This window comes from Podarcis pityusensis, assembly GCF_964106645.2.
Source record: "Podarcis pityusensis genome assembly, chromosome: 5".
Lineage (NCBI taxonomy): Eukaryota > Metazoa > Chordata > Lepidosauria > Squamata > Lacertidae > Podarcis > Podarcis pityusensis.
The window spans coordinates 25,354,256-25,373,259 of record NC_138032.1 but is presented as its reverse complement, the minus strand read 5'-3'; positions in this window follow the sequence as shown (position 1 = coordinate 25,373,259).

Sequence of the window (19,004 nt, the reverse complement as noted above, 5' to 3'; positions counted from 1 at the left end):
CAAACCACAGTAAAAATGCAGTTACTCAAGAGTAAGTGGTGTGATTATTTTGAGTATGGAAGTAAGCCACAAATCACTCAAACAAGGAGTTTAGAATTCCACTTAAATGGGTGCATATTGGCCTGATAGATACAACTTAATATTGGTTTCTGTTTAAAATGCCAGGCTTCAGGCTTTTTAAATAATAATAATAATCAGAAGCTGGAGGACAAGTTGTCGTGAAGAAAAGGCATTTTGCACAAGCTTTTAAAAAGCAGTCCATTCATTGCTTCTTACTTTCTGGGTCTGAGACCTGACATTGAAAACAGGTTCAGAGACAGAGTCTTGGACAGCCTTGGCTCAGATTAAATCTTTGATCCAACAGACATTTGCAATGCAGTGTTATACATGCATACTTATAGTAAGTCCCACTGAGTCCAAGGTAAGTGGATACAGGATTACAGAGTTATGCAGAAGGAAATCAGGATCTACCACTGTCAATATGGAGCTGTACAAAGTCATAGCTCCCTGAAAAGTGTTTAGTCAGCTTGAAATTTGTTGCAGTAATACTTTAAAAATGTTTAGACGTGCATTGAAAACATCTTGGGTGTACAGGCTCAATAGAAGTTCAGGAACCTGAATTCTAAGTGTTACCAAATTTGCCTTAGCCTGTGATCCATATGCATGCTATCAGCTTACCCAGCTCCTTATTCTTGCTTATAGCTATTACTGAAAAGGGAGGAATCAAAATACCTTGTGGTGAGAAAAATTGTCGTATGAATTCTGCCAGGAAAATTAAGACCTGCAATGGTGCATCATCCTCGCTATGGGGAAGATGGCAGGTCAGTGAGTTAGAGCACTTTTGCTTTCATAAATGGGGAGGTAGCCTTGTGAGGATTTATCACCTAAGCAGTTTTGGTCTTGGTTTATGGTGAGCAATGGAGAAACCTGCCACAGGCTTCCATGAGAGGTGATTGTTAATGGAAGAGATAACCATGAGCTGATATTGCAGGTATGTAGTATGGATAAGCAACAGGTTGTAGTCAACTATGATGCCTCTACTGATGAAGACTTGGTGAAGGATTTAGACAATTATGGGCAGATTTGCGGACAAACATACACCAAGGCAAAACTTGATGATAAACTGAGATCGGGACATGATATCCTTATTACAAGAATGTGTTAGTGTAATGTTTGGTTGGGATTTATTTATTTATTTTTAAAAACCCAGCTTCTGGTCATGTTCACGGATCAACATGTTCCCTCCCCCCCTTTTTTGTAAGCTCCTCTGGGTAGCTATTTCAGAAGAACAGGCTATAAATACTAAACAACAATATTGTACCAGAGTCTGGATGTGTGTACCAAAATGACAAACTACATTGAAAAAGGATGGTGATGCGGTTTGGAAGACAAATTGACTCCAGCTCCTGTTGCAAAAAAACCCCATTTAAACCAAACCTAACACCAGGCAGACAAATGCAATCCATATGTGCTGACAGACTGCAGAATTGTGGGAAAGTTGCCAGCTGCCTTTGGTCAGCCTCTAGGACTCAAGTTTGCAGGATATATAATGTGCAAGGCCGGACTACAACTGGGTAGCTCAGCCTCACATGTGACGACCATTGCTCTGGTAGTAGCTTAGCACACTTTTGCTGGTTTCTTTCGCTTTCCCACCCCTTCAGGAAAAGCAATTGTGTTTTTACCTCATCGAAGCCAGATATATTCTGATTTTTCCACACAGAAATAGAGAGGAAGATGTTTGCTACCAGGTTGTCACTCTAATCTGTGAAGGGCTCCCATTCTCCTCACAGCTTAATTGCCCAAGGCATGGCCCAGACTTCACTGATGCCAGAGACAAAAGCTTCCCTGCTCTCGGTCTCTCTTTTACTTTTCCTACTGACAGACTGCAGCTTGAACTCAACACTGTTTTAAAAAATGTAGCCTAACACTGACAACTGTTGAGCCCCTGGGCACTTAATTCCCAAAGTTCCAAGTGAAAAATTAAATAAGCACTTAGCTGGCATCTAAAGGCCAACTTACCAACTCATCAAACAACAGATAGTCAATCAAACAAGACCATAAATGAATAGATAACAATAAAGAATTGAAAAATCAAAACAACACTTGCATTTTAAATCATTCCATTTGATGTGTTGTGTCTTGGAAACCCCTTTGGCACTAGATTCCACTCAGCAAAGAGTTCTAAGCAGTCCGAAATTCATGAAAACTCACTTTTTTTTGCAGTTTATTGAACAGGACTTCCAAATGACCGGCCGATTGCCAAGGGTCCTGCAACCAGTCATCAATACCTGACATATCTAATGTTGGAGGGTTATTCTGACCTTCACTTCAAATATAAAGAGGTTTGAGTTCCTCTGAATGATGGGCTTCTGAGAGATGTTGAGAAGGTACATCCTCTCCATTAACCATAGCTCTATGGTGGGAAAGGCTGGACCTGCTGAGAGTCTTTCTGTCATGCAGATTTTAAAAGCACACAATTCCATTTCCTACCAAAATCTGGAAATTTCTCTTTCATTCTCATCCAATTTATATTCCACTTTTTCTACTCCCTCGACTACCAAGGTTCTCTTCTTAAAAGGACATGGAATGTTTTTCAATGGTAGAGAGATTAGAGGTGAACCTTATTCTAAAACGAACACTGCCCTGTTCTTTGGCTGCTGACAGGGTTGCTGTTCCATGCTTCAGTCTATCAGCGCTTATTCATGCAACAAATATGTAGGTCCTAAGGTGTTACGTGCTTGGGAAAATTTACCCTGAAAGGAAAAAGCTTCCTACATTCTGCCGAGAAATCAGGCCACCTAACAAAGCTATTTTTAGTGTGCTTGTTTTCCTTAAAGCAGTACATGTGGAAACACATTGTAGTGACTTTTTTGTGCATGACTTTGTTCAAAACAATTGTCAGGCACCCTTTCATTGAGGCGTTAGGTTTAGACAAAACCTTCCTCTAAGAATACGGCTGGTGTGCTGACATGCTGACATTTTGCACCTGACCCTTTTTAAAAATGTACTATTATGTTTGTGACGAAACCAAATCTTTCATCCTTTGTATGTATTTGTATATATGTGGCTTAATGCAATGGGGACCATTTTTCTTTCAGATCAATATATGAATACATTGAATGTCGAATAAATATTCCATCTGCCCCTGCTTTTTCTTTTCTTCCTCTAATACAATATTAAATACAGCATCATACAATTTGAAGGGGAAACTTAGGATGATATTTCCTGAACTGCATAAGAATTCATTAAATTTAAATTATATCTGACAGATGTTCACATCTAATACCTCACTTACGATCTAGTAGTTGCCTTACTAAAGCTTTTGACGGAAAGGTGATGGGACCGCTTAAACAATTTGCTTTTTCAGAAGTTCCTCAGGTGTTTTTACTTTGGGTGAAGGTCACACGCTAACATATATAACTTCCGTATTAAAAAGAACTTGTAGACATCCAATGAACCTCAATGTTGGAAGATTTAGGACAGATAAACAAAAGCATTTTTTCATACAGTGCATAGCCAAACAATGAAACTTGCTTGCCCAGGAGGCAGTGATGGCCACGAACTTGGATGTCTTTCAAAGAGGATTAAACAAATTCATGGAAGAGAAGCTTTTTGACAGCTGCTAACCATGATGGCTATGTTCTACCTCCACAGTTGGAGGAAGTAAAGCTTCTGAATACCAGATGCTGGAAACCATGAGAGGAGAGAGAGCCAGTGTGGTGTAGTGGTTAAGAGCAGTAGTCTCGTAATCTGGGGAACCGGGTTCATGTCTCCGCTCCTCCACATGCAGCTGCTGGGTGACCTTGGGCCAGTCACACTTCTCTGAAGTCTCTCAGCCCCACTCACCTCACAGAGTGTTTGTTGTGGGGGAGGAAGGGAAAGGAGAATGTTAGCCGCTTTGAGACTCCTTAAAGGGAGTGAAAGGTGGGATATCAAATCCAAACTCCTCCTCCTCCTCCTCCTCCTCCTCTTCTTCTTCTTCTTCTCTTGTGTTCATGTTCTGCTCCCTGGTTTCCCACAGGCATCTGGGTGGCCACTGTGAGAACAGGATGCTGGACTAGATGGGCCATTGTTCTGGTCAAGCAAGCTCTTCTTATGTTCTTATTTTTAACATGGAAGTAAAATATGGACTACCCTTCAAAGAGAAAACTGAAGAGTACAAAATGACTTGTTAAATACTGGAGTCGAGCAAACACCTGGGATGTCAAAATGGTGGTGTGAAACCACTTCTGGTGGTCTACCAGCCCTCTACCAAAATTGGGTGCCTTTTCTCTCTCAGACTTGGTGCCATTGCTAGAAGGTTTTTGAGGCACAGGAAACAGGAAGAAGCACTGCTGAGCTCGAAGATCTTCTGGCAATGGTGTCATGCCAGAGGGAGAAGAGGCGCTTTTCCAAGGAGAGTTTTCCTGCCCCTTGCGTTGTGTGTTGGATGTGTTTCAATACCACAAAGTGACAAAACTGATTCTGTTCTTAAAACTGTGGTGCACAATGTGATTCCAAAGCTGTACTTTACCATCCTAGATGGAATGAGACTTTGTTAATGATTTCCATCAGCTCTCAGGTTAAAATATGAATACATCAGATATTAAAAAACTAATTTACCTTAAAAAGCTCTATACTTTATTAACACATCATTGTGCATATTTGAAAGCTACAAGTAAGTGCTACATAGATAGATAGAATTCATTTTCATTGCCCATTGAATATGATGGAAATGGAATTTGATAGGAGGTTGATTGATATCTAAAAGTGTTTTGTTTTCAGTGACTGGCACTGCTGAGTTACAACCATCTATCATCTAACAGGTAATTAGCCAGATTTCTCATCATGAGCCTTCAATCCTGCTGTTTTATTATTGAAATACCACAAATCTGTAAGCATCTGAATACAGATGGATTTTCTTGTCATGGACAAAGACATCACTTTGCAACACAGCTCTAATATGTTTGAGTATCAATGAATTCAATGAACTGTAAATTAAAAATATTAATACATATACAATACAATAAAATACAATAATATTTCTGTTTAAGCACTCTGCACCCTGTGCCCATCAAGGCCCAAGGGAAATGCATATTCTGAAAGTTCTAATATTCCAATTTTGCTGTTGGAAACATGTGGAAAATAAATCTAACATGCCAATGGTTACAACTGGAGATGATCACCTCTTTCCAATTTCTGCTTCAACTCTTGTGCCTTATTCATTGAAGAATGCTATGGACATAGTGTATCTTGATTTCAGTAAGGCTTTTGATAAAGTCCCCTGTGATATTTTTATGGAGAAGCTGGTAAAATATGGGCTGGATAAGGTAAATGTTAAGTGGATTTGTAGCTGGTTTGACTGACCAAATCCAAAGAGTTATCACTAATTGTTCCTCATATTGTGAAAAAAAGTGACAAGTGGGGTACCACAGGGTTCTGTCCTGAGCCCATTGTTGTTCAACATCTTTATGAATGACTTGAATGAAGGATCATCTAGGGGGTCTTAGTAGACCACAAGCTTCACATAAGTCAATAGTGTGATACAGCAGCTTCATTGGAAGTTTTTAAGTGGAGGTTGTATGGCCATCTATCACGGATGCTTGAGTTGAGATTCCTGCATTGCAGGGATTGGACTAGATGACCCTCGTGGTCCCTTCCCTCTGTACAATTCTACGGTTCTATGATTTTATACAACCTTTGGGATTTTTAAGAAATTGAAACTGCTACCCATAGCCAAAGGGTCATTTTCTATAATTCTTTTGAAAATGCTTCATAGATTCTCTAGAATCTCTTCTAAAAACATGGAACATTTCCAGGAAAATATGGATGTTATGGGGGACGGGCAAGAAAAATCAGACTTTACAACATAACTATTTGAGAGACAGACCCATAAGTAGGATCCAACAGGAATCTTGAGTATCTTTGGAGAGGTTTCATGTACAACCCATTCCAGCAGAACTTTTATAGATCACTGCTTGTGCCCAGAATGCTGTTTTAGAACTCATTCCAAGACTTCAGTTTATGGTAACAGAATGTAATATATGCATCTCTCTTCCTGTATAAACATACACTCTGCTCACTAGTGGAGTAAGCCCTTCTCAGAATTTGATTCATAATGTTAAAAGAGCAAGGCATATATACAGGGATTTCAGTATTATGGCCACAATTTCCTTCTGTTCTTCCTTCCTTGCTTTTAGAGAACCATGCATGTTTGTTATTTTTATATTAATATTTCTGTGGATGTTTCAAGATACTTGATTTTAGTTATTCTGCTACTGCTGACTGTTTGCCTAGAGTGTTTTACTCTTGTTTCATGGTTTTCTGTTATGGTCATGTTCTGATATTCAGTCTTATTCAAAACATATTGAATTTACACAAAAGATAAATTTCTTACATTCATAGTAACAAATTAAGAAAGTAAGAAAGATTTCTTTGGCATATTAATACATCCTTAATCCTGAGAGAGAGCTCAGTTTTTTAGATAACAGCTTTTCCAGGACCTTTCTTTTAAGAATTTAAAGAAACACATGCAAAAGGCCAGGGCTACTTTCAAGAAACATTTTCCTGGCCTCCAGTCCCTTTCTCTATTTTTTTTTAAAGTGCTGAGTCGTGTGTGATTTATTTATTTTTTTACTTTTTGCTTCAGGTGCAAAAATGTTCAAGACCAACACTGAGTACATAAACAAATAATTTATTAATTACTAATGAAGGATATCAGAAAGAAAACAGAAACAAGCCTTTAAGAAAATGAACTAGATGAACAGCTTGCACAATTAAATATTCCAAGTTTCAACTTTGCTCTCAATGGGTACTTGACAATGGAAAATTTGTTGTTTTTAGTACATCAGAGATAATGTTTGCAACAGGATGCAACTGTGTGAACAAATATTTGCAAAAGATTGTGTTAATGTTCTTCTGCTTATAGGCAAATTGAAGTTATCCAGCTGCAAGTCTAACTCAGGGCTTTGGTATGCCAATAATGTGGGCAACTTCAAAAGGTCTAAAGGCCTTTTTTTTTTTGCTGACTGCATTTAAAAGAGCACACACAACAGGAAGTTTTAGAGAATACTGCCCCCCCCATCTTTTTATAAAGTTGTAAGCCAAGCCAGGGCTAAACTCTCAATGAATCTTAAATGTATGGCATTTCCTCAAAAAGTTCAGGGCTGAATGTATGGAACTTTCAGTGCTTTCATGATATTGACTTGAAAGTGATAATTAAAAAGTGGGCCATTAGTTTACAAAGTTTTTTGTATATAATAAAATTATTTTACAAATAAACTATACCAAGACAGCAAAAGTCTAACACTTCCCAAAACAAAGGCAACATCTTAATACATTGCTGCATAATCCTAAACATGTTTACTCACAGGTAAGTCTTTTCTTCCATAGGACTTAATTCCTAGGAAATGGGTTTTAGATTTCAGTTTTATAATAAAATACTGTGAAACTCACTGTGTTCAACAGAGTATATTCCCAGGTAAATGCTTAGGCTTGTCAATAATATATTTTAGCATGCAATCCTATACTCACCTATCTGGAAGTAAGGCCCAGTGAAACTAATGAGGCTTATTTCTGAAGGGAAGCATAGGATTGCACTGTCATAATTTAAATGACTGAGCAGTAAATATTAATGATTTTTTGTTGCTGTATTGCATTGCATTTTAATTGTGCATCACTTTGAGTGGGTTTTTCTCCCTTCAAGGTGACATAAAATAAATAACAATTTCAATATACAATAAAACACAAAACTCTAAAATAAGAAGCAACATAAATACAGAAAAAAAATCACCAAGTCTAATTGCACACAGGATGGAGGTGAAGGGAAAAAAACCTACTCTGGACCAAGGGACCCCAAATTCTGCACTGAGTCTTCAAAAATTACACGGATGTTCATTAAATCACATGTATTTTGTTTTGTTTAATGTTGCAGTCCATTCTTGCAATCTTTAGCTCTTCTTATTTTGGGAGGGATATTTTGACAATGATTGCTATGGCAGCAAACTAGGGGAGACAAAGGTAGAAGAAGAAGGGTCTGTATTTATTGGGCTGTATGGGCTCCATTTTTGGAAACCAAGAGTGTACACTTGCTTCATTTTTAGTGAAAGGGGTCTAGTCCCAAAGCAGCACATTGTTGGTTCAATAGTTACTAGATCAGGACAAAGCATTATAGTTATATAATTTCCCCTGAAATGTGTTTTAACAATCTCTGGAAGGCGCACGGGTCTTACTTCTAATGTTTTACATTAGGAAGCAGTTAATTTCTGCCTGTCCTGGTCTGCACATGCTTTCACTTTTGCCCCCTTTTTGTTAGTTTGCTTTTGATCTAACTTTAGATTAGTAATTTCCTATTGGAAGGCATCTTATTTTTTTATTATTCTTGTCTGGAGAGTGCAAATGGAATATTTCTCTTCTGGGTTGCCCCAGTCTTCTTGTCCTCCTATTCACTCCTCAGCTGTGCTGAATCTAAAGACCAACACACACCCATGAGTGACCTGTTTCTTATTGTTTGCTTAGTACTGAAAGAACACTGAGTATGAATAATCAACAAAAGTAAGCCTGTACAGCTGTCAAGCACCCTGATTCCAGCTTTCCATGTGTGTGCCAATGAAGGCTGTCTGGGAATTTCTTCATGATGGCAGATGCATCAGATCAGAGAAGTTTCAGGACAAAAGAACTAGGAAGGGGGCCAAACATATGAGCAACCTCAGCTCTGTTGGCCAACCAGTTTGCTGACTTAGTAGTTCCACTTCTAGTAGACTCTTATAATATTGTAGGTAGTGTGGGGAAATGTACAAAGGAAATATAATGATCTTAATGGGTCCTTAATCTAACAGAAACAAAAGGTGGAGAGATAATGCTTGGCATGCTCAAGCCTATTCAAAGCAATCAATTCAATCATTTCTAAATCTTTATTAAGATGTGGCTTCCACATTTGTTTGTTTTTTTACATTTGTATACAGTGGTACCTTGGTTCTCAAATGCCTTGGTACTCAAATGCCTTAGTTCCCAAACGCAGAAAACCTGGAAGTAAGTGTTCCGGTTTTCGAACATTTTTCGAAAGCCAAAGATCCAATGCGTCTGTTGGCTATTGTTTCCAGGGTGCCTGCACTAATTAGAAGCTGCACCTTGATTTTCAAACATTTTGGAACTCAAACGGACTTCTGGAATGGATTAAGCTTGGCACTTTTGTTTTTGCTATCTAGTTTGTGTTTTTGTTTTTGAGGCTTTTTTTGGTTACCATAATTTGTTTTTGTGACTGAGTAGAACCCAGTTCAGCTACTGATTGATTGATTGATTGTGTGACTGTGGAAATGGATAAAAGCCCCCTATCCAAACAATGACTATCATCAGTGCAGGTAAGAAAATAATTTAATTTTCATTTTTATCATCTACAATACTGTCTTGTTTATTTTATAGTACAGTACATTGATTATTGCTTTCATTTTATGGATCAATAGTCTCGTTAGATAGTAAAATTCATGTTAAATTGCAGTTTTAGGGATTGTTTTTAAAAGACTGGAAAGGATTCATTTGCTCTGCATTACTTTCTATGGGAAAGCGCGCCTTGATTTTGGAACGCTTTGGTTTTGGAATGGACTTTCAGAATGGATTAAGTTTGAGAACCAAGGTACCACTGTACTGCCCTTCATCTGAACATCATAGGGTGGTTCACAACATAAAAATACAACATAAAAACACAAAATAGAGAATAAAAAAAGCAAAACAAACCAATAACCCCCTTCTCACAGACACATTTAAAAGTCCATAGAATATTAATCAGCCCAACACCTGGTTGAAGATAAATGTTTTTGCCTGGCACTGAAATATATGCAATGAAGGCGCCAGGCGAGCCTCCTTGGGGACAGCATTCCACAAACAGGGAGCTACCACAGGAAAGGTCCATTATCGTGTTGTCACCTTCTGGACCACTTGTGGGAGAGGCCCTTGAAGAAGGGCCTCAGATGATGATTGCAGGGTCTGGGGAGGTTCTTATGGAAAGGCATTCCTTGAGATCGTGCAGTCCTGAGGCATTTAAGGTTTTATAAATCAAAACCAGCACATTGAATTGGGCCTGGAAACTAATGGGCAGCCAGTGCAGACAGGCCAGGATCAATTTAATATGCTGAAACTGTCTTGTCCTGGTGAGAAACCTGGTTGCCAAATTCTGCACCAGCTGGAGTTTCTGAACTCTCTTCAGAGGCAGCCCTACATATAATGAGTTGCAGTAATCTAACTGAGAGGCTACCGGAGCATAGACAACAGAAGTTAGACTATCCCTGTCCAGATAGGGGCACAGCTAGGCCACCAACCAAAGCTGATGGAAGGCTCTTTGCATCACTAAGGCTACCTGAACCTCAAGAGACAGCAAAGGGTCCAGAAGCACCCCCAAGCTACATACTCACTCTTTCAGAGGAAGTGGAACCCCATCAAGAGTAGGCAACCTCCCATCCATGCGGTCAAGGGAACTGCCCACTAACAGTGCCTCTGGACTGAGCTTCAGCTAGTTGGCTCTCATTCAGTCAATTATTAAAACAAGACATCCGCAGCACACCTGCAGATGTAAAGGAGAAGTGGAGCTGTGTGTCATCGACATATTGCTGGCAACGTATTCCAAACATCTGGATAACCCCACTCAGTGGTTTCATGTAGATGTTAAACAACATAGCGGATAAAACTGAACCCCAAGGAACTCCACATTGAAGGCACCACAGGGCTGAAGAGCACTCCCCAAGCACCACCCTCTGGAAACGACCATCCAAGTAGGACTGGAACCACTAAAGCAGGGCCACCAACCCCTAACTTGGACAGCCACTCCAGAAGGATACCATAGTTAATGGTACTGAAAGCTGCTGAAAGGTTAAGGAGAATTAACAGGGACACATTTCCCCTGTCTCTCTCCCGACAGAGGTCATCATACAAGGCAGCCAAAGCAGTTTCCATGCCCAAACCAGGCATGAAACACAATTGAAATTGATCTAGAAAATCAGTTTCACTAAGGGATGTTTTATTTTCTGAAGCATGTAACACTCCTGAGTTTTGGAGTTAGGTGGAATGAAGGTGGGGTCTAGGATCTAGGAGGTGTGGAAGGGGAGGAAAAAGAGAGATTAATTGTTTTAAATTTAAGCTTCATCTCAAAGGAGCCCAGAGTGTCATATAAACAAATGACAAAATAAGATCTAAAAAAATCTAAAAACCCCCAATTCAGTTACAGGTGCAGACTAGGAAACGAAGAAAAGAGAGTTATATATCATTTGATTTATCTTGGAACCTCAATGCTATCCTTAGTCTCTGGCTCTTGCAGATTATGCTTCTCTCCTACTTCCCCCTCTGGTCTTTTATTATTGAATCATTCTGTGCCCCCTAGAATCTACCCCCACCAGCAGGCTGCCTGCATTCTTTATACTTGACCTTTGCAATTACATAATTCACATAACACTTTCACTCTAGGCAACCACCAGGATGCTAAACATTTCTTTCTCGGTACAGCAAGTTTATGTTACGTGATGCTATATAATCAAATTCCTTTATCATATGGGTTACTGTGCTTTGTTTTGTTTCAAATAATTGCAGCTTCAACCTGGTTCCTGATATTGCATGTGCAGATGCAATTAAAGATTTTATATTTAAAAACGAAATGGAGCCTGTTTTTGAATCTCAACAAATATCCTTGCTCACAGAAAACTAGCAATGAAAGATCAGGGAAAGAGCCTTCTCTTTCTGTGAAAAGCTTCACCATGGGTTTCTCCTGATTGTGAATACAGTGGAACCTCGGGTTACATATGCTTCAGGTTACACACTCCACTAAGCCAAAAATAGTGCTTCAGGTTAAGAACTTTGCTTCAGAATAAGAACAGAAATCGGGCTTCAGCGGCGCGGCGGCAGCAGGAGGCCCCATTAGCTAAAGTGGTGCTTCAGGTTAAGAACAGTTTCAGGTTAAGAATGGACCTTCGGAACGAATTAAGTACTTAACCCGAGGTACCACTGTACTGCAACGAAAATAGAGAATGCTTCAAGGTGATATGCTGGTCTCTTACCAGGATCGCAGGAGACACAGCCCACTAGCAAGACAAATGGTTGGGGGCTTTCTCCCTTAAAGGCTTTCACGATTTATACCAAAGCTAAACTAAGCGTACCGTTGCTGTTTAGCAGAGCGACTTTCTTATGTAGGGACTGAGTCATGCACAATTATTATTTGTCCTGAAAGCCTCATATCAAGGAAGTTAGGTAATGCAGGTCAAACACAGGGTGTCTTAACTAGCCCAGCATGTAATACTATCTCTGTGTGGCAGGACAAGGAGTGCAAATTGTATTTTGAGCAAGCATATTTCTTCAAGGCTTTAAGGAGCCATCTGACACTTTTGGAAAAATGAACTCTAGGATGAGGAGAGAAAATATCAGGCCAGTTTTATAAAATCCTTTATTGATTTCAGTGGTTCTGTGTAAATGGCGAGTGAATTATCCCTAGTGATGATTTATTGAATATCACCACATTAACACATAGATATCTTTAACAAGTATACTGCTAGAGTAATCAGTTCAAAAAATTAATAATTGAGAAAGCAAGTGTTATTAGACACTAAGGAAGCAACTTGTTTTGCACAGATTCCATTATTTTCAACAAAACTTCTGGAGGAGGCAGGAACCATACGATGACTACAGCATTCTTCTTCCCCATGAACAGGAGAATATTTCCATGCCATACTATCAACTGCTCTTGAAGTATGCTGTGACCAATTATAGAACCATATCCTTTAATATTTATAGCAAACTTGATAGCTATTCTAAGTAGGATCTTGTATTCCTTATACATTCCATGTCAACTAGTATTTTAAAAAAAGGTAAAGGACCCCTGACAGTTAAGTTGAGTCGCAAACGACTCTGGGGTTGTGGTGATCATCTCGCTTTACTGGCTGAGGGTGCCAACATTTGTCTGCAGACAGTTTTTCCGGGTCATGTGGCCAGCATCACTAAGCCGCTTCTAGCGAACCAGAACAGCGCACGGAAATGCCGTTTACCTTCCCGCCGGAGCGGTACCTATTTATCTACTTGCACTTGACGTGCTTTTGAGCTGCTAGGTTGGCAGGAGCAGGGACCGAGCAACGGGAGCTCACCCCATCATGGGGATTCGAACCACCAACCTTTCGATCGGCAAGCTCTAGGCTCAGTGGTTAAATTTTCACTGCTCTCCCTTCCCTTCCATTTTCTGGAATGCCTAACAGAGCAATCCAAAACCCCTGATCCACCATGCTGGAGGAGGGAAGAAGAAGGAGGGTCTGCCAGCAGGGGAGAATTGCTGGTTGTGCCGGGAGGCCTGCTGTTGAGGATGGCTGAAAGGAGTCTATTCGAACAGTGGGCAGGCAGAAGCTACCACTAGCCTTATCCCTGCAGTGGTAATCAGCAGAACCCTCCCTCCCCTGTGGCAAATGGAGCATTTTCAGTGTAGGGAAAGTGCAAAATTCGGCTAGCACAGAACTGCAGCTTAAAGATGATTAGAAGTGCCCAGAGCAACTAGAGGAAAACTATTAAAAACTAATTAAAACAGTAAAAAAAGTAAGTTTGATTTCCCACTTGGTGTACAACTATAGTAGGTCGTGAAGCCTAATAATACAAATGCATTTAAATACACCTGTAGCAGCACCATTGTAAGCCTTCATCTGCCCCAGCTGCAACAAAATATGTCTCTCCCATATCAGTCTCTACAGCCACAGCAGAAGGTTTAAAGGCACACTCTTCCCTTGTCTTCTGAGACAGATGGATGCCAATCAAATTTTTAAAAATGGAAGACTAAATAAGTTTATGACATAAATGTACAGCAAAGTATATAACATAGTCCATGAAATAGAACATCATTCTCAGGATATATGTAAACCTGGGGACAACTTATATGATCAGTTCAACTGGTAGATTAACCAGGAAGGCATAGATGTGGCTGGCAGCAATCTCCATTATTGCAATACAGTGGTACCTCGCAAGACGAATGCCTCGCAAGACAAAAAACTCGCTAGACGAAAGGGTTTTCCGTTTTTTGAGCTGCTTCGCAAGACGAATTTCCCTATGGGCTTGCTTCGCAAGACGAAAAGCGAAAACGTCTTGCAAGTTTGTTTCCTTTTTCTTAACACCGTTAATACAGTTGCGACTTGACTTCGAGGAGCAACTCATAGAACGTGGTGTGGTAGCCTTTTTTGAGGTTTTTAAAGACTTTGGTGATTTTTGAAGCTTTTCCAAAACTTTCCCGACACCGTGCTTCGCAAGACGAAAAAAATCGCAAGACGACAAAACTCGCGGAACGAATTAATTTCGTCTTGCGAGGCACCACTGTACCTGGAAAAAGAATGAATCATTCACCAGGAGTTGCTACCAGGAGTACTTCTTGCCCACCTTTGCTCATATAGAGAAAAAACATGGTTGAGTCCCTTGGGTGAACAATATGGTATGGATCTATCAATTGTCTATGTTTTGAATAGTTTTTGAGAGTATTTGGTAGAGCCACAGTGGAAACAGGAAGCTGGCTGAGAAGGAGAATGATGAGCCTTGTTCTAGTCTCCAAGATCTAAAGTAAAAATAAAAATTAAGCTTCCATTGGCAGAAAATATGAAGGGCAATAAATGCAGCTTGACATGAAATATTGGCAGAGAAACTATTATTCATGGCCTATTTGTTAGCAGTAAAATATATGAGGGAAATTTGGAACTAAATAACCAGTGACAGATCTTGTGAGTTTGTGGAAAGTGTATTGCCTTCTCTGTTCACACTACAGAAAGGGACAGGTTTATCATAGAAGAATGGAAATGTGGCTTGGAACAGGAAGGCAAGTTGGAAACCAAGAACTGATTCACATAAGGCTTTGGGTTTTACCACATCAGGAGTTACTTGTGAATTTGCATAGTCCATAAAGTGCAATGAGTTACAAAAGAGTAGAACATGAATATTACCTGCTGTCAGATAAATATATTGTGGGAGTACCGGTAATTGTGATACACAAACATGATCATGGGTGAGGTTTCATTTCATTTTTAATTTGTATACCACCTTTCTATATCACTGTACTCAGGGAAGCTTACAACCCAATGATCTGACAAAAATAATTATACAACAAATATCACATTGCGATCCTAGATCAATTGAAAATATAATTTTAAAATTCAGGAATCCGTTTCACATATAGACAAGACAATATCAATGAAATATTAGCAAGGAAACAAAATAGCCCCCATCAGCTCCAACAAATTAAATAGTTACAAACAACATAATCAAAAATGCAAAAACAAAATGGCAGAGCCCATGAAGAAAGAACAACTGAGCACCTAGATCGCATCTCTCCTTCCCTGTCCTGCGGAACTCACACACCAAACAGAACAGCAATACCACCCAGACCAGAACTCAGCACCATCTACTCCATAGATTCCAGATCAAGATGGTTTTAAATTGGCACTGCAGATCTTGGTGCTGTAGCTGAACTTTCCCAGTCTCTTACCACAGTGAAAACATTTTAGTTTGTGTGTTATGGATTGTATATTTGTGGACATTTGTATGTTGTCTCCATATTTTGCTCTTACGTTTACTGTGACCAAACATATTGGTGTATATGCTTTGAGTTTTTATGGCTAATTTACTTATTTTTCTTTGATATGGAAATCCTTAACAAACAACTCTATAACCTCTTTCTCAAGTAACTCTCAAATGAATAAATATCTGCAGAGTGGGAAGGGTGAAGCATGAAAACTCAGCCTTCAGCCCCCAGGTATTTCCACTTCTGCTCTCCCTCTGATCCAGGTTACATACGCTTCAGGTTACATACGCTTCAGGTTACAGACTCCACTAACCCAGAAATAGTGCTTCAGGTTAAGAACTTTGCTTCAGGATGAGAACAGAAATCATGCTCCAGCGGTGCAGTGGCAGCAGGAGGCCCCATTAGCTAAAGTGGTGCTTCAGGTTAAGAACAGTTTCAGGTTAAGAACGCACCTCCAGAACGAATTAAGTTCTTAACCTGAGGTACCACTGTATGTAAATGATAAAGTAAGCCCCAAGCACCCCCCTCTCTCATAATAATAACACAGGAAGAAAATAGATTTACTATGTAACCTTCATTTATTCTTTATATTACTTGAGGTCCTTAAAAAACTTAATAAAGTATTGAAGAGACAATCTTGTCATCTAAGAAACTGAAATACACTGTGCTGTGTTGTCTACACTTGATTTGACATGTCTCGAACACATGATTGCCATTGTTGCACTACTGTGACCAAACATATTGGTGTATATGCTTTGAGTTTTTATGGCTAATTTACTTATTTTTCTTTGATATGGAAATCCTTAACAAACAACTCTATAACCTCTTTCTCAAGTAACTCTCAAATGAATAAATATCTGCAGAGTGGGAAGGGTGAAGCATGAAAACTCAGCCTTCAGCCCCCAGGTATTTCCACTTCTGCTCTCCCTCTGATCCAGGTTACATACGCTTCAGGTTACATACGCTTCAGGTTACAGTTTCAGGTTAAGAACGCACCTCCAGAACGAATTAAGTACTTAACCCGAGGTACCACTGTATATTGCATGATGTTTTTCTATGTATGCAGATGCATTGCCTAACCATGCATGAGCAAAACCTGCAAAATATAATGTGTCATTGGCTCTCAGTCTCCCAACAAACTAACACCTTATTTGCCAGACCTGCACTGGCTGCCAATCAGCTACCAGGCCAAATTCAAGGTGTTGGTAATAGCATATAAGCTCAGGCTCAGGTTACTGGATACACCATATTGTTCCATATATTGCCAGTAGCTCACAGTGGTTTAAGGGAGAGGTTCTCCTGAAGGTGCCAAAGAGCTCAGAAGGCCTCTCTGCAGTGAAAGCAGAGTGACAACCTCTCTTCTGTGCAATAGGATTTCTATTAAGATATGACAGGCACCCACTACCTGCACTTTCATAGAATCCTAGAATTTGAAGAATTGGAAGGGACCACAAGAGTCATCTAGTTCAATCCCCTGCAATACAGGAATCTTTTGCCCAATGTGGGGCTCCAACCCACAACCCTGTTCCCAGAACAATTGAACACATGCAAAGCAGGTAAAACTTTCGTTATCCTCTTCTGCTTTGCTTTGCCACTGCTCCCTCCTGAAGGGAGAAGAGAGATGGACCCACTCACCACTGATTTGTAACAGCTGTCTTTGACAACAGACTTCTGGGTGGGGAGGTTAAATGGGAAAATTAGTTGGTTCAATGCAAATGATTTCTGGATTAGGGCAAGGCTGAGGTTTTGTTTATTTGCTACTGAGTGGGTCAGCGTATTGCTTTGTTTATTGTTAACATTGTTTGCTACTATTTATACGGTTGATATGTCCCCCCATGGATATTATGTTACATGAAATATTAAGGTATTATATGATCCCCCCGGTATTATGTATTGTATATTTTTCTTTGCTGTAAATTGCTTGGAGACCTTTGGGTGGCAAGCGACTAATAAGTTTAAATAAATATTTGTTGTTGTTGTTCAAACCAGCTCCCAGCTGAATTAAGAGGTCTCTACCATGGTTGCTTTTAAAACTGTTTCTTAGCTTTTTACCTTATATTTTCAATATCACCTTGAGACATATATGTGCAAGGCAATTAATGAATAACAGTAGCAATAGTACAATTCTATTTTTCATGTTTGGAAATGTTTTAAACTGTTTTTCAAATGTTTATTTTATTTTTAATTCATATGGGTCGTCCCCCTCCCCCCCCCGATATGCTTGCCACCCTGGCCTCCTTTGAAAGGAATGGTAGAACATAAAATTAAGAGACAAACTCTATACAGGTCTACACAGAATAAGGCCCATTGTTTTAAAGGGGTCTTACTCCCAGGTAAATAGGTATATCATTACATCGTAACAGCACAAACCTGCCTATGAATATTTGGAAGTAAGTGTGTTTAGAACTGCAGCTGGAGACTTCCACTCAGAACTGGGGTTTTAGCTTCTTTGTGAATTTTCACTTTCTGTACAGAACATTTTCTGCCTAGTTTCTAGACCGAAGCCCAAGGAAGATAATTAAGGCATTCATACTTTGGAATAGAGTAATACAGGAAAGGGGTAAAAATCAATCAATCAATGGTATGTCAATAGAGTAAAATTCTTAGATGGTGAATGACTCTATAAACATAATTCAACATTCAAAAAATAAATCTTTCCAAAGGAACTTACTGTTGCCGTTCATGGCTACAGCTTTAAGGAAATGTGAAACAGTGACATGTGGCACTGAAGATTTCCTACTACATTTAACAGCAATGCATGTGTGTGTTATATGACATCCTTTCATAAATCCTAAATTTACACAGTATGCTAATGCTTGATTCCATAATTTCTTTTTAGAGTGATTATACCCTGCTGCTATGAGCAAAGGCATACTAAAATCAGTTTTCTATGCTTTTCCAACAATGAAATGGAAGCCAGCACACCACATAACCAATACTTACCATATGTTAGAAGATAATCCAGTAGGCTTCAGTCGCTGATATGATTTGCTTAAATAAAAATCCTCCGTTTTTAAAGCAGTAACAACATTCTACATTTTTTATATATATTATTCCTCCAGCAAGCTGCTAGAGAAATGCTACTATTAGACAGAAAAATGATTTCCCACCCTGTACTGGTTTATTTTTATTGCACTTGCTATGACATAATTCTAGCTAAGATGTTAGGAGTGGAAATGAGCATTTAAACCATTCACTGAAATTAATAAAAACTCACACATTTTATTCACCACAACAAAATACATGACACAAAACAGCCACAAGATTGACCTGGTATATTGCAAGTCATGTAAAGCAATTAAGCAGAGTGTGATCTTTATGCAGTTAAAAATTATAAAGAATTGCGTATTTCATGGTAAGGAAATGAACATGTGTGATACATTGTCCATAGCGTTGCCAATTCATTATTATACACATTGCACACTGAAGTTAGTCGGGTTCTGGCATGGAGCCCATCTAAGTTCATCAGATGCTCCCAGTTTGTGCATCCAATGAACTCATTTTGCTGGAT